The sequence below is a fragment of the Vulpes vulpes genome, chromosome 2, assembly GCF_048418805.1.
Source record: "Vulpes vulpes isolate BD-2025 chromosome 2, VulVul3, whole genome shotgun sequence".
Taxonomy (NCBI): domain Eukaryota; kingdom Metazoa; phylum Chordata; class Mammalia; order Carnivora; family Canidae; genus Vulpes; species Vulpes vulpes.
In genome coordinates this window covers 32,474,854-32,486,610 of record NC_132781.1, presented here as the reverse complement: position 1 = coordinate 32,486,610, position 11,757 = coordinate 32,474,854, and the positions used below count along the sequence as shown (strand labels likewise).

Genomic DNA, 11,757 nt, shown 5'->3' with positions numbered 1-11,757 from the left:
TGGGAGTGAGGGAGGTTACCCAGGAGGCTGTGAGGGGCAGGGGAGGGGACCGAGGACAAGTTCTGGGGAGACAACTCTGTGCTCAAGACGTGTCCTTCAAGGAAGAGCATTCAAATGAGTGCCTGGTTTCATCTGATGACTATATTAATAACACATTAAAAGATTTTATGAACACTCGGAGGGGATGCAAACAGGGGTATCTCCATGCATTTTCTGGGCTCCGAAATGCCAAGGTGACAGTGAGGAACTGCAGTAAGTAACTGCTTACTTGCAAGTAAGCAGGAAAGCGACAGATGAAGTGCACGGTGGGCAGCAGTCAGGTAACACCTGTGATGACATAATCTAGAAGACTGGCAAGGAGGATCAATCCCAAGCTCCCAGTGACAACTTCAGGACAAGAGCCAGGAGTCAGCATGGAGGTATGAGTCAGTCTGTCTTGATTATTAAGGATCTTTAACCTGGGGTTTAGGGACTACCTCCTGGTGTGTCAAGGGCCCTCCCGAAATTGAATGTATCACCAAGTGAAGGAGCATGAGGAGAGGGGGTGGAAGGAGAGCGGAGATCCTGAGGATCTGGGAGCCCAGTCCTTGAGCTGGGCTTTTAGGCCAAGCCCATGTCTCCCCAAGGAGGGTGTGGTGCTGAGGTTTCTCTGGCTCCCCAGGTTCCTAGCTTGCTAAAGAAACTCCCTTGACATGCAAATGATGGAAACACACGGTGTCTGGGGCACTTTGGTTTGTGGTTTTTACCATCAGATGTCTCTGTGGCTGAGCACGCTGGTTCATCTCCGCAGAGCTAGGGGACTGCAAGCCCTGGGAAGAAGAGAGAGGGGCTATTATCTGGAGTCGGGGCCCAGATGGGAAGGGAAGCGGGCCTCTAAGGCTGGCTTGTCTCAGACCATGGGCAGACCCTCTGTGCGGCTGCCTGGGGGCAGAGCTGGGACTGTACCTCAGAGCTCCTAGGTAGCTTCTCTTCAGGGCAGGGTGCTGGGCCGTGGCCACCTGCCCCACCCTACCCACCCTCAAACTGGGAGTTTGAACCCAAACCAGGTGGAAAAAGAAGAGTCAAAGTTGATTTCCCATTTATTGAACAAGTTCTTCTCTAGAAAAATCTCGGGGGCTCAGGAGCCTCTGAAGTGACCGGGCATGCTGGGAGGAACTAGGGGAATGGCAGGAGGGATCTGCCGATGTGATGGGTGCGGCTTTGGTCCCTGACCCCCCTCACCACCTCCTCTGACCTTGACACCGGGCTTCCTGTCCCGCGCCGGGACTCCCAGGAGCAGCCCCTCCCCCACACTCGAGCGGTCCCGGGCCCAGAGGTGCGTCCGCGCCCCGCACTCGCGCGGGCCCCCGCCCCCCGCCCCCCGCCGCGTCTCCCGTGCGCCCGGCTGGGCCGACCCCCGCGCCGGGAGGGGCACCGGGGCACCGAGGCTCCTCACCGCGCCCTCGGGCCGGCCAGCGGGGACCGGCGGCGGCCGGGCGGAGGGCGGACACAGAGGACCCCGCCGCGTCCCCACCCCTCCCCGCCCCCTCCCTCCGAGCGGGTCTGGGGGCGCAGCGGCCCGGCCGCGCCCCGCCCGCGGCCCCGCTCCTCCCCGCGCGGCCCCACTTGTGGCCCCGCCGGCGGCCGCGCAGGGACAGCTGCATTTCTCGCCGCCCGCCGCTAGGAAGCCGGCCTCGCCTCGCTTTCTCCGCCTCCCGCGCCCCAGCCGCGCCGCCGCGCCGGGCCCGCCGCCGCCGCCGCCGCCGCCGCCGGATCGCGGCCCCTCCCCCGCCCGCCGGCCCCTCGGCCCGCGGGGAGCGGACGCGCGCGGCGGCTGCTCGGTAAGACCCTCCCTTCGCTCCCCGCGAGCCGGCCCGCCCGGCCCCGCGGCCCCACCTTCTCGGGCGCCGGGCGCGGGGCGCCGCCGGGAGGGCCGGGCCGGGCGGGCGCGAGTTTGATTCCCGGCGCTGCCGCCGCGGCTCCCGGGGAACCCGCGCCGCCCCGGGCGCACGTGGCCGGGTCGCGGCCCTCGCCCCCTCCCCCGCCCCCCACCAGGCCGCGGGCGCGCGGGCCGGGCGGGCACCGGGGGGCGGGGAGTGGGGCCCGGGTGGGGGCGGGGGCGGGGGCGGGGGCGGGGGTGGTCGCGGGCGGGCGGGCGGGCGGACGGGGACGGGCCGCGAGGCCTCCGCGGGCCGGCGCCGCCGCGAGCCCCCGCCCCGAGCCCCCGCCCGGCCGCTCCCCCTTTTGTGTGTGCGCCCCTCGCCGCGCGCCCCGGCCTGGGGGCGCTGGCGGGCGGGGGCGCCGGCTGGGGCAGAGCCCTCCTAGGGGGAGGGGAGGCCGGCCTCCTGTCCCCGCCGGTGTCACAGGTCGGCTCAGCCCTTTCTGGTCCCACCCGGTCCCCTGGGAGCTGCATCTCCCGGTGGCTCGCGAGGGAAAGTTCGGAGCGCGCTGTCCCCGCCCCTGCTCCCCCGCCCTCCCGCCCCGCGCGCCCCGGGCTCTAAGCGCCAGGGGGCTGGTGTTGGCGTCTCCCCATCCTTCCCTCCTCAGTTTCTCCTTGCATTGTTGCCTGACACCCAGCATTGGCGTGGTCATTTCTTTTCCTCTTAGAAGTTTTGGCTGCAGGAAATTTATACTGAAATTAAATTCCCGGGGAGGAATTTGTTTTAGGGGGAAGGAGGTCTTAGATTTTCTTTTTATTATTATTATTAATTAATTAATTAATTAATTAATTAATTTATGTGAGAGTGGAGGGTGAGGTCAAGGACTGGGAGTTTAGAATAAGATGTCCTAGGGGTGGTACAAGATGCAAGGAGACCATCTCACTGCCCACCTGGCCTCCAGGTGGGAGTGCCACTGAGCATGGGGAATAACCCTTCTCTTCTGTTATCCTGCAAATCCTGAGCCAACTGGTCCAGGAGAAAAAGACTCAGGGAGATGTTCTTTGGCAGGCATGCTCATCTTTACAGCCTGGGTGGGGTAACCATGTACGCCTGAAAGAGGTGAGGGACACAGGAATTCTCTCATGCAGGAAGTCATCTTACCATGAGATTTGACTCCCTTGTGGGATCAGGTGTGAAATTGGGCCCTCTCTGTTGTCGAGGGTTGATGCCATTGGGACCTCTATTTTGAATGTAGCGTGGCATCTCTGGGACAGAGAAACCTGGCTCAGGTCACCAAGAGGCTGAAGGGTGTGTGCAGGAGAGTTGGGTCTGAAACCATCCTGTCCCCTTTCTGCAGCGGGAAGGAGCAGGAGACAAAGGAACAGGAGAGGTGCTCCAGGCCTGGGCAAATCCTTAAGCCGGAGAGAAACCTCGGACAACTAGGCTGGCCTAGGAGTGATCATATGACTAGGGGGCACTTGGAGGCCAGAGGTTGGGGTCACCGCCCCCTCTGAGAATATGGTGAAAGCTCCAACTCTTCCTGCCTCACACATGTATGTTGCAGGGACACGTTTTGTACACACTATCAGAGTGTTACTATACCCTTTGGAACTGGAACTCCTTTTAAGACCCCTGACCTATACAGTCTGGCCCAACATAGACCATTCAGAATAGTTTCCTCTTTCGTGGCCAGTCAGTGAGTAATCCCAGGGTGTGAAGAGTAGACATCCCAAGAGGTCTTTTCTCAATGCCCTTCTCGTGCAACTTTGGGCTGGTGGCCATGGAGACCTGGGAACTCTGGACAAGATCCAGCTCCCTACAGTTAGCCAGAGGATGGGGGTGGGTGTATGGGACAGGGGGCTTCTCCAGGGGCTGATTTTGCTGCCTGGGTGGTAGGAAGGCTCTGGGCACTGTGCCAGGGCCACAGTGCTGTTGAATTAGAGGCAAATATAAGGGTTAGGGTATGGGATGGATATTCTGGTATTTCTACTGAGTATAGGAGCCGGGTGCTTTAAGAACCCCAGCTTATTCTTGGGGAAGTGGGGTTGAGGTGGGAGAAGGAGCTTCAGTGGGGAGTGTAAGTGTGAAAACACTCCTCTTGAGGAGGTTTTGGGGAGGAGTTGTCCAAGGCCAGGATCTAGATACTGTAGGTTCCTTAGATCTCTCTGGACTTTAAAAGGCAAGTGGGGGCCAGAGGAGATGGTTGTCACCAACCCCAGTGCCTTCCCAGGAGGAATGGCCTGCCTTTTCTTTCTTAGCCAAAGCTCCCTAGTTGGGCTGCTCAGGTGTTTGTGGCATCTGCACTTGCTGGGGATCCGGAAGAGCCTTTAGTAGGGCCTGTCATCTCTGACTTCTCTGCTTTGGTGTTGGGAGGCTCTTCCTATGCTCAAGTGCCCCCAGACAGAGGTAGCTCATGGGGATTTCACTTTGTTTAACTCGCCTGCACAACGTTTGTCATAGAGTAGCACTCACACTTGTGTCCCCCTTGGGAGCTTCCTATGTTTACTCTGCCTTGATTGATTTCCCCCATCCTAGCATATATGGCAAAAGCACTAGGGGCTGGAAGCTGGGAGTCAGACAGGGATCACCTCTGACTATAGAAGATGGCCTGGAAGAGATGCCTCCATTTCATTGGCTCTTATGCCTACAGGAAGTAAGAACCACAGAGGGTCTTGGAGATGGTGGTGGGCCTGTAGTCCCTGAATTTGGGACTTGAAAGTCGTCTTGGTGAGATGTAAAGGTCCTGTGGCAGTGACTAAAAATTCACATTCCTCAGTGGTCAGGACTTGTCTGCCTGCTGCTGGCCTACAAAACACCTGATGGTGAATTTAGGATGACGTTCCCTGTGGTGGCTCACTCAGCGCTTCTCTGATGGCTCTGCTTTCAGCCTCCCAGGGAACACCTCCCACATGTCAGAGCAGTGTAATGGACTCCGAATCATCCAGCTATTACTCTTACTTTTAAAACAGGTCATAAATGATACATGCTATAACAATGCCTGTAAACATAAATTCCCTTATAAAACATCACCTTTTCCTTTGTGTTACGGTGGCACTAAGTGTCTTTGAGGAATGATTGGTGGGTAAAAAAGTTCCAGCTCCCTCTGACCTCTTTTCCCCAGGAGGTAAGCAGGGCTCATTTTGCAGTTCCCCATCATAGCTCAGTAGAGTTAAGATCAGTAGTTCAGAGGACCCAGTCCTCCATCTTCCATTCTGATTTTGTAAGCACCTCAGTTTCTCAGCTTCAGAAAGTGTGGAAGGAGATCTAATGTGTACGCCAGACAAAGAGTGTAGTGTACTTCTTCAGTGCAGAAGCTATTATTTATTATCATTACTATTATTTCCGTACATGGGTACTAATGGTTTTCAGGCTCCTTATTGTTAAGGAAAATCTTTGGTAAAGACTGTAGAGGTAGAGGCGGGCTTTAGAAGGGGTCTGATGGAGTGGGGTGAGGTTTTAAAATTATGAGCAAAGAGGACTGCATGATGGGGAGATGGGGAGCCTGAAATGTCAGGGGTGATGGACGAGAGAGAAGCATAGTTGAGTGCAGAATGACTCAGCATCAGTATCCCTGCTGTGGACCAACTCTTCTCCCTTCTCTTTGGAGACTTTGCCCTGTAAGCTAGTAGGGATAAGATGGGTGAGGGAGGATCATAATAAGTTAGGAGGGTTGCACAGCTTTTATGTTGATGCTAACATTGGTCCTGGAGGGATGGGGCAAAGGGGGTCTGGAGGAAAGGAGTCAGGTGGGGATGGGGACAGGCCCATGATACAGTCAAGAGTGGAGGGGGATTCTGGGAAGGAAAAGTTTTGGGGAATAGTGATTCCAGCACTCACCGGGCACCTGCTATGGGTCAGATCCTGTTTCAAGTGCTTCTCATGGATCAGCTCATTTCATTCTCATAAGATTCTATGAGATGTTATATCTATTTTTCAGTTAAGAAACAGGACGTAATGAGGTGAAATAACTTGCCCAAGGTCACATGGCTAGAAGGTGGTAGAGCCAGGATTCGAATCCAAGAGGCCTGGCTACAGAGGTTACATCCTTAGAGAAATTCATAGAGGGACCACTCCTGGGCTAGTGGTAGAGAGAGGTGCGGACTGGGGGGTGGGGGTGGGGTAGAGGAGGTGGGAGGTTGAAGGGGCTTGTCCTATGCTTGAAGGGCTGCCCATGCAACGTTCAAACATCACCAGAACATGCCTGAATTGTTCAGTCTGTGGAGAACTGGCCAAGGGCCAGGCATTCTACTGGGGCCTGACGCCAGACACAAAGGTCATTAAGACATGGCCTCTGCCCACAAGATGCCTATGGTCTAGTAGGGGAGACAAATATGTTAGCCTAGAACTCCAGTTCTTGGCCATGGCAAGTACTGCGGTGAGACAAAGTGCTGCAGAGGGGATGCTTTGCCATCCAGTAGAGTTGGGGCAGGGAAGGCCTCCTGCAAGAGTCAGCACTTGAGCTGAGTGAGGGTAAAGAGGGCTCCTGTCTCCAGGGCTTTCGATCTGGCCACAGAGGATGTCACTCTGTGAACTCTGATTAGAACTGAGGGTCAAACGTTCTGGATTTGGCAACATGCTGGCCGAGATGAGGCAGGAACCGGGAAGTGCAGTTGGCTTCCTTGATGTCTTGTGGTTTTTAAGAGTCACCTCCGAAATGCTTGCAGTGAACTTGCTGAAGAAGAAGTAAAAATCTCCTAAGAGTTACTGCCCAGAGGGCGGCCCGGCTGGCTCAGTTGGTAGAGCATAGAGCGGTAGAGCGTGCAGCTCTTGATCTCTGGGTTGTAAGTTCAAGCCCCATGTTGGGTGTAGGGATTACTTAAAAAAAATAATTTTTTTTTTTTTGAAGAAAAGTTACGCTCAGAGCACAGTGATTCACTCTAGTCTCTCTGAACTTAGAGGCAGAACCAGAGGCAAATGGATGTAAGCTGCAAAGGACTCAAGTAAGGTATGAAGAAAATGTTCCTTGCAGATAGGATGTGAGATGTGAGAACAAGTGACTCATAGGAGTGGAGGGGAACGGCCTTCCCCGAAGGTCTTTGAAAATGGGAACAAATTTCATTTGTCTTGGTGGTTGAAGAGGTTTCATCTGGAGACAGGAAGATGAAGTAGAGGCCCCTAGAGGTCTGTGTCAGCTCAGCGATAGGAGGGTAAGAGGAGCTGGAAGTTTTGAGCTAGAAGATTGCTCAAATCTGGCCTCAGTCCTTATTTTACCATGGAAGTGACCACAGCAGATGGCCTGTAATGTGGAGTGGCTCATCCATTAGTCAGTGAGCCAGGACACCACGCACCAAGCACATCTGCCCAACAGCTGAGGTCTTGCCCTGCCCTGATCCCAGTCAGAGGGGATGCTTACTGGGAGCGCCCATAGGGTGAGGTCCAAGCTTTGTGGGAAGGGCTGCAGGAACCCTACAAGGGGCTGACGTTCTGGCTGTTGGCACTATAGAACTAGCGTCAGCTCCACTCAGATGTTTCTGACAATGACGTTCCCTGTTGGAGCTAGGGGGTCATCTTAGTCACCCTGCTAGCCTGGCACCTACAAGAGCTTCAGGTGCGTATTTGGAGCCCCCAATAAACTTTTTTTTTAATATTTATTTATTCATAAGAGACACACAGAGAGGCAGAGACATAGGCAGAGGGAGAAGCAGGCTCCCCATGGGGAGCCTGATGTGGGACTGGATCCCAGGAACCCAGGATAATGATCTGAGCCAAAGGTACTTACTTGCTCAACCACTGAGCCACCCAGCTGCCCCTAAACTTTGCTGAATGAAAAGTAATAGCAGGCAATCCAAAAGTTGTTACTCTTTTACCATGCACTTGCTGGGCTAGTGCATTGTCTCTCCAATTGTGTTTTGCTTAAGCTGACAGTAGAATCATTATCTAATATTCCCAGCCACAGAGAATAAAAGGTGCTACGGCAAGGCTAAGTAACACAACGTGGTTTAGGATCTTCCTCCAAACGTACAATTCTTTGAAAGATAGTCAAGGGCTGACGTTATATTCATTTACAATGTTTTGATGTTCTATGATGTTTTAGGTTTGTTATATTTCCTAGCACAGAAGTAAAGGCTGCATTTTTCAAACTTAGGAAAAGCATATGATACAGTGATCTAAACTGCATTCAGCTAGAAGGCTACAAAAATCTCTGAAGAGAACAAGTCTTGGTCTCAGAAGAGAATCAGTCAGATTGAGCCAACTAGGAATGGATGCTGAACAGTGGGTTTAAAATACTTTACTTGCTGGGGGTCAGTTTAAATGGACCTGTGCCAATTAAAGCAAAGCAGAGGCAGAAAACACTAGGCTTCCTCCTCTGACTGTGTTGTCCCTTGTTAAGGAAGCAGGAGGTTCTAGGGGGAGCCTGACAGAGCTCCGGTTTGAAGCTCTGTTGGAGAGAAGATTCTCTGTGGTCATGTAGGGTGATCACGCATAGGAAATGATTTCATTTTGTTCAGGTCTGAGATTAGTTTCGGTTTCAGGCTGTGCCAGGAGCTGAGCGAGCCAGCGAGCTAGGGCGAGCTCAGGGAGGGGTGAGCTGGGAGACAGTCTCCCCATCGGCCACGTGGGCTAGTGGCAAGGTGGCCGGACAGGGAACTCCTGCGCTGAGGAAGAAGATGAAACAGAGGTGCAGTGGGGCAAGGAAGCCATCGAGTGTCTGTGTGTCTGCAGACTGGGATGGGTGATGAGGGAGGGAGCACGTGAAGATAGCAGTGGGTGTGCGTAGGACACAAGCCTGCATGGGCTGGGAGGTCATAGGGAGGCTGTAAAACACATATTACCTGCACAATATGTGTGGGTTTTCCATGAACAGGTGTAGACCTGAGAGGAAGGCAAGGTATAAGTACACCTTGGACTAGCATCCTTCAAACTAGCCCCCACTGTGCACATTTCCTTGCAATTGACTTTCCTTAAAAAAGAAAAAGAAGTCAAATTAAGTTTTGCAAGCTGACAATTGAGAACTTGTAGACCCTTGCAAGTTGGGGCATCCTGTAAGAACTTCAAGCTGTCATTTTTCCAGAGACGGTATGGGGCCAGTCTGGTTGTTTCCCAGGCATCATTATCCTAGAGAACCAGCAGTACCCCTCCCCAACTGGATCTGGGGGAGGCACACACAGATGTTTTGTCCCTCTTAGCAGTCCCATCTCATCACTGCATTTTATTTCTCCAAGTCATAAATTCATTTTGTCTCTCAGAGAATCACTGGAGTGCCTGGCTAGCTCAGTCTGCAGAGCATGTGACTCTTGATCTTGGAGTTGTGAGTTCAAGCCCCACATTGGGTGTAGAGATTACTTTTTAGGGAAAAAAATTGTTTATTTGAGAGAGAGAGAGTGAGCAAGAGAGAAAGAACATAAGCAAGGGGAGCCGCAGAGGAAGTGGAACAAGCAGGCTCCCAGCTGAGCAGAGAGCCCAGTGAGGGGCTCAATCCCAGGACCCTGAGATCATGACTTGAGCTGAAGGCAGATGCTTAACCAACTTAGCCACCCAGGTACCCCTAGAGATTTCTTTATTTATTTATTTATTTTAAATTTTTTTATTATTATTTATTTATGATAGTCACAGAGAGAGAGAGAGAAAGGTAGAGACACAGGCAGAGGGAGAAGCAGGCTCCATGCACCGGGAGCCCGATGTGGGATTCGATCCCGGGTCTCCAGGATCGCGCCCTGGGCCAAAGGCAGGCGCCGAACCGCTGCACCACCCAGGGATCCCTAGAGATTTCTTTAAAAAAAATCAAAGGTGGCTAGATGGCTTAGTCAGTTGAGCAACTGACTCTTGATTTTGTCGTGGACTGTGGTCTCGGGCCATGAGATTGAGCCCCAGGTCAGGCTCCATACTGGGTGTGGATCTTGCTTGGGATTCTCTCTTTCCCTCTCCATGTGCCCCCCCCACCTTGTGCACACACGTGCTCTCTCTCTCTAAAAGAATTTTTTTTTCTCTAAAAGAATTTAAATAAATTTTTAAAAAATAATAAGTAGATGAAAGAGAGAATTACTGAATTTTAAAGCCAGAAAGAGGGATCTCTGGGTGGCGCAGCGGTTTGGCGCCTGCCTTTGGCCCAGGGCGCGATCCTGGACACCCGGGATCGAATCCCACGTCAGGCTCCCAGTGCATGGAGCCTGCTTCTCCCTCTGCCTATGTCTCTGCCTCTCTCTCTCTCTCTCTCTGTATGACTATCATAAATAAATTTTAAAAATTAAAAAAAAAAAAAAAGCCAGAAAGGATTTTGAAGATCACCCAGACTACTCTTAGAAGAATTTGTAATCCTGGGTCATTCAGGCACTTCAGAGAGACCTATGGTATGTGGTTAAGCACATGAGCTTGAATGCAGCCTCTGCCACTGGCTGATGAGTTCTTGGGGTGAGTTACTCAGTCTCTCAGAGCCTTGGTTTCCTGACTCACACAATGAAAGTATTGATATTGCCTAATGATTGCTAATGAGAATCAAATACTTATTAAGTCCTTAGTGCAATGCTTGGCATATTTGTAAGTTCTCCATAAATGTTCGCTGAGGTTGCTACTGCCGTTTGTCATTGTTTTTATTATCATTTCATGGAATCACATGGTAGTTGGTGGTTGGGCAGGGGCTCCAATGCTGAATGCTCTTCCTGCCTCGCTCTCCAGCTTGGCCAGAAGGTGACTTCATCTGTCTTGATCTACCATGTGAAGGGCATTTATGGAAGCACGTGTGTAGAAATCTTGTAATGAATGTTCACAGCAGAGCTAGGAGAGATGGGCTTAATCCATTTATTAAATATAATTAGACTTTGGGCAGGAGTGTATGTTTACCAAATAATTTATTTCCACAAATATTGTTTACTTGTGTTTAGAGATTCTCTAAAAGCCAGATTGGTTACCTCTGCTGGAAAGGTTTGGGTGTTTTTCAGTGTTTTTATGGAAGAGTTCTCAAACTGGAAACATCCTTTTCGATGAGTTGTGGTGGCAAGCAGGCTTTCGGGTGTAATGGAAATGTTTCTGTAGCCTAGCTGCTATTTATCAAGGGTGAAGACAGTGCGTGTTTTAAAAAACTATGGGCTTGGCAAAAGTCCACATGGCTTAGGCCAGGCCTGCATAAATGTGCTCCCAAACGATTTGCACTGACCTTTTTTGCAAATCGCTGACAGCCTAGGATCCTCCCGAGGGAGCCCTTTTAGTTTGAAACATCCTTGAGGCTGGTACAAGCCTCACCTTGAGGGGGTCTTTTGACACCTTTGATGGAGTGGGCCATCTCCTGTAAGGCTGCTTTGGTATGTTTTCTTGGAATATGAAAACAAATGGAAATTAATTTTATTTGGCAAATTGTACAACATTCCCTTGAGATACTGCTACTCCCTTGGGGTTACAGAATTGAAATCTGTTCTTGATGTTGATCCATGGTACTTCTCAAATTTCCATGCTTGAGGGAGGGAGCACGTGAAAGTGTGAAATTTGTGAGAGTATGATTTGGAGTAAAAAAACAGAGATCTAGTCTCATTCCTGCCACCAGAACTGTGTCATTCTGAGAAGATCACCTAACTTCTTCTTTTTTTTTTAAGTAGAGCTGGGTGTGAAGCCCAATGTGGGGCTTGAACTCACAACCCTGAGATCAAGACCTGAGCTGAAATCAAGAGTCTGTGCTTAACCAACTGAGCCACCCATGTGCCTCTGATCACTCAGCTTTTTAATTTATACTTTTCTTGAGGTTAAGCTATTATATTATAGCCATAAGAACAAATGGCTATTGAACACATCTGTACACAGAGCTGGTAATAATAATCCTACTGTACAGAATTGTTGCAATGGTCTAATATTAATAGTGAACATTTATTACATGGCTTATTGCATGCCAGGCACCTTCTTAAACACATTCATGTATTTATTCAGCTCCATATGAGTCTAGTATTACCACCACTTTACTGAGACACAGAGG

General features: G+C 51.6%; 1 protein-coding gene across 6 annotated transcripts in view; it reads left to right on the top strand.

Annotated features, from left to right (window-relative positions):
* The first annotated feature begins 1,543 nt into the window (after nt 1-1,543).
* Nucleotides 1,544-11,757, top strand: part of CUEDC1 (CUE domain containing 1) — an 82,383-nt gene continuing 72,169 nt past the window's right edge. Inside the window, exon 1 of one of the 6 annotated variants that reach the window (XM_072747556.1) lies at nt 1,544-1,820. The gene's annotated coding sequence lies outside the window, so the exon portion shown is untranslated. The remainder of the gene's footprint in view (nt 1,821-11,757) is intronic. The other 5 variants (XM_072747552.1, XM_072747557.1, XM_072747555.1 and 2 more) reach the window with 5 other exon arrangements.